Below are 4,570 nucleotides of genomic sequence, written 5' to 3'. Positions count from 1 at the left end.
TACATTACCATGTCCTGCTCAACTGACCTCATATATGTTCCTCCACACCTCAGAGGTCATCTGATCATGTGGGCTCACAATTCACTGGCCATGGGCCAACAAAATGTACAATGGACCTATCAACTCCTCAAAGCCAAGTACTGGTGGCCTCACATGATTGCAGACATTAACAAGTTTATTTCATCCTGTTCTGAGTGTGCTTGGTTTAAAATCCCTTGAACCCTTCTTGCAGACAAACTTGTGCTGCTACTGACACCTCAATATCCCTGGTCTCATATTGCAGTCAATTACACTACTGACCTCCAAGAATCTCAGGGGCACACCACAAACCTGGTTATCAGTGATCATTTCTTATGCTTTCTCTGCTTGGTGCTGCTACCTAGCCTGCCCATAGCACTTGAGACAGCAGAGTGATTATTTTACCATGTTTTCTGTAACGTTGGCAGACCTGAGGATATTGTGAATGATCAGGGGGTTCGGTTCAGTTCCAGAGTCTGGAAAAGTTTCATGGACAAACTGGGCACCATAGTTTGTCTCATGTCTGAATAGCATCCACAGGCCAATTGGCAAGTTGAGAGAGTGAACCAAGAAATTGGCATGTTTATTAGAACTTACTGTGCTAACAACCAGGAGGATTGGTCACGCTTCATCCCATGGGTAAAATATGCCAAAAATTCCTTGAGGCACTCCACCACTCAACTTACCCCTTTCCAGTGTGTACTGGATTTTCAACCCACCTGGACTCCCCAGCTACAGACAGATTGTTTGGGAGGAGCGAAAAGGTGTAGGAAGCCACACACCAATGCATCAACCAGGCCATCCAGCACCACAAGAGGAACAATGACTGCAGTTGGGGAGAGACCCATGTCTACCAGCCTGGAGACAGGGTCTGGCTAGTCACCAGAGGTATTCACAACATTCCCAGCTGCAGGAAGTTAAATCCACATTGGTCTGTGCAAAATTCTCAAGTAAATGAATGAAGCAACATACTGTCTTAAATTACCCTGACACAGCTGCATTGTTCCCACTTTTCATGTAACACAACTCAAGCCTTACATTTAGACCACTGGCCTCTCAGTTCACAGCCAATACTCCCCCAGAAGCCCTTGAAGTAGAGGGCCAAACAGCCGACACTGTACATGCTATCCTATACTCATGTAGGTGGAATGGGGCCTCAAGTACTTAGTGGACTAGGAGGGGTATGGTCCTGAGGAGCAATGTTGGGTTCCTGCCAAGGGCATCCTTGACCCCATGCTCAACCAAATGCTTCATGCCATGCACCCTGACAAACCCAGTTCCCATCCCAGAGGTTGTCCGAGAAAGCATTCAGATCCTGGAGGGAGCTCTTTTGGGGGGGGCTCTGTCACATCCACTGCCCGTTCTCCATCTCCAGAAGCTTCATGAGCTTCATGCACTCCATTACACACCTCTCACTTCACTTCTCAGAATAAACCTCATCGCTCCCTGTCACCTGAGTAGTAATCATGGACACCTGTTCACAATCAGCCACTCTTTTTAAGGACTCTGCACGCATGTGCACACACACACACACACACACACACAATTTTGCTCACACTGTTCATACCAAGCTGTTTGTTTGTCAGTTTCCGTGTGTTTGACCTGTTTTGCTGATGACCTTCTTCTTCTTTTGGCTGCTCCTGATTAGGGATCGCCACAGCGGATCTTTTGTCTCCATTGCGCCCTGTCTTCAGCATCCTTCTCTACCACACCTGCCACTTTCATGTCCTCTCTCACCACATCCATGTATCTCCTCTTTGGCCTTCCTTGTTTTCGTTTGCCTGGCAGCTCCATCCTCAACATTCTCCTTCCCACATGCTCTGCATCTCTTCTCAGGATGTGCCCATACCATCTCAGTCTCCTCTCTTTTAGCTTAATTCCCAAGCTCTCCACATGTGCTGTCCCTCTGATGTGCTCGTTCCTTATCCTGTCCAACCTTGTCACTCCCATCGCAAACCTTAACATCCTCAACTCTGCCACCTCCAACTTTGCCTCCTGTCTCTTCATTAAGGGTATGGTCTCCAATCCATACATCACAGCTGGTCTCACTACTGTCTTATACATCTTATCTTTCACTTTTGCTGGGACTTTCCTATCACAAATGAGTCACGAAATCCTTCTCCAACTGCTACACTCTGCCTGCACTCTCTTTCTCACCTCACTAGTACTCTGCCTGCACTCTCTTTCTCACTCGCAGCCCCCATTTTCCTGCACAGTTGACCCCAGGTACTTGAATTCACCAACTTTCTTTACATCTACTCCTTGCATCTTCACTACATTCTCATCCCCATTCTCGTTGATGCACATGTATTCTGTTTTGCTACTGCTCACCTTCATTCCTCTTCATTTCAATGCATACCTCCATCTCTCCAAACCCAACTCAACCTCCTTTCTACTTTCACCACATATCACAATATCATCTGCAAACATCATGTTCTATGGTGACTCTTGCCTCACTTCATCCGTCAAGCTATCCATCTCTATGGCAAACAAAAAAGGACTCAAAGCAGATCCTTGATGGAGTCCCACCTTCACCTTGAACTATTCAGTTGTTCCAACTGCACACCTCACTGCTGTTTCACTGTTCTCATACATGTCTTGCACCACTCTAATATACTTCTCATTTCACTCCACTCTTTCTCATACAATACCATAACTCCTCTCTCAGCACTCTATCAAGGTCTACAAACACACAATGTAGCTTTCTCTGGTCTTCTCTGTAGTTCTCCATTAACATTCTTAAAGCAAAAATTGCATCCGACGTGCTCTTCCTTGGCATAAACACATACTGCTGTTCACAGATTGCTACCTCTCTTCTCAATCTCGCATCCAATACCCTTTCCCATAGCTTCATGGTGTGGCTCATCAATTTTATTCCTCTGTAATTACTGCAGCTTTGTACATCTCCCTTATTCTTGTATATTGGGACTAGCACACTCTCCATTCATTTGGCATTTTCTCATTCTCTAGGATCTTATTAAACAATCTCGTTCAGAACTCTACAGCTGTCTCACCCAAACATCTCCAAGCCTCAATCAGGATACTATCTGGTCCGACTGCTTTCCCAGTCTTCATTCTTTTCATGGCTGCACTCATCTCATCCTTACTAACTAACTCTGCTTCCTGATTTGCTGTCTCCAATGAATCTGACCTTTTCTCTCTTGGATTCTCCTCATTTAATAAATCCTCAAAGTACTCTTTCCACCTTCTTAATACACTGTCTTTGTTTATCAGCACATTTCCATTTACATCTTTCATCACGCTTACCTGGGCGGCACGGTGGTGTAGTGGTTAGCACTGTCGCCTCACAGCAAGAAGGTCCGGGTTCGAGCCCCATGGCTGGCGAGGGCCTTTCTGTGCAGAGTTTGCATGTTCTCCCCGTGTCCGCGTGGGTTTCCTCCGGGTGCTCCGGTTTCCCCCACAGTCCAAAGACATGCAGGTTAGGTTAACTGGTGATTCTAAATTGACCATAGGTGTGAGTGTGAATGGTTGTCTGTGTCTATGTGTCAGCCCTGTGATGACCTGGCGACTTGTCCAGGGTGTACCCCGCCTTTCGCTCGTAGTCAGCTGGGATAGGCTCCAGCTTGCCTGCAACCCTGTAGAACAGGATAAAGCAACTAGAGATAATGAGATGAGATCACGCTTACCTGCTGTACATCCCTCGCTTCCCTGTTTCTCTGCCTAGCTAGTCTGTACAGGTCTTTCTCTCCTTCTTTGGTCTCCAGTCTTTCGTACAACTCCTGGTATGCATCTGCTTTTGCCTTCACTACCGCTCTTTTTGCCTTCTGTCTTGTCTCTCTGTATAACTGCCTGCTTTCCTCATCTCTCTGATCAACCGGCTGCTTTCCTCGTCTCTCTGATCATCCCAATTCTTCTTTGCTAGCCTCTTCTCTTTTATAATTTCCTGCACTTCTTTATTCCACCACCATGTCTCCTTGTCTTCCTTCCTCCTTCCCGATGACCACCCTAGCACCTTCCTTGCTGCCTCTCTTACTAGTACAGCAGTAGTATTCCAATCTTCTGCCAGACTTCCATGACCACTCAATGCTCGTCTCATTTCTTCCCTAAACTCCTTCTGATGTTCAACCACTTTTAGTTTCCACCACTTAATCTTTGGCTCCACTATTTCACACTTGTTTTACTGATGACTTTGTATTTTGGATTTAGTCTACATTATCCTGTTTGACCACAATTCTGCTTGCTGTTTTCAATTTGCTTGATTGATTGATTTCCCATTAAAACTACCTGTAACTGTCTTGCATCCTCTTGTTTCATTCTTGGTTCTCATGACAGAAGTCAGGTGAAGAGAAATTTTTTTTGAGGTTATTGGTTTAATCCATCTTGATGAGTCTATCCCATGTTTATCACAATGCTCCAAACACACTACAGAATAGAAAATGGCAATCACTGACTGATCCATATTGAACAAGTATGATGCACATGTACAGTGTCTTGCAAAAGTATTCATCCCCATTGGTGTTTTTCCTGTTTTTTTTTCACATTACAAGCTGGAAGTAAAATGGATTTTTGGGAGGTTAGCACCATTTGATTT

The sequence above is a fragment of the Neoarius graeffei genome, chromosome 5 (assembly GCF_027579695.1).
Source record: "Neoarius graeffei isolate fNeoGra1 chromosome 5, fNeoGra1.pri, whole genome shotgun sequence".
NCBI lineage: Eukaryota > Metazoa > Chordata > Actinopteri > Siluriformes > Ariidae > Neoarius > Neoarius graeffei.
Note: the sequence above shows the minus strand (reverse complement) of the source record.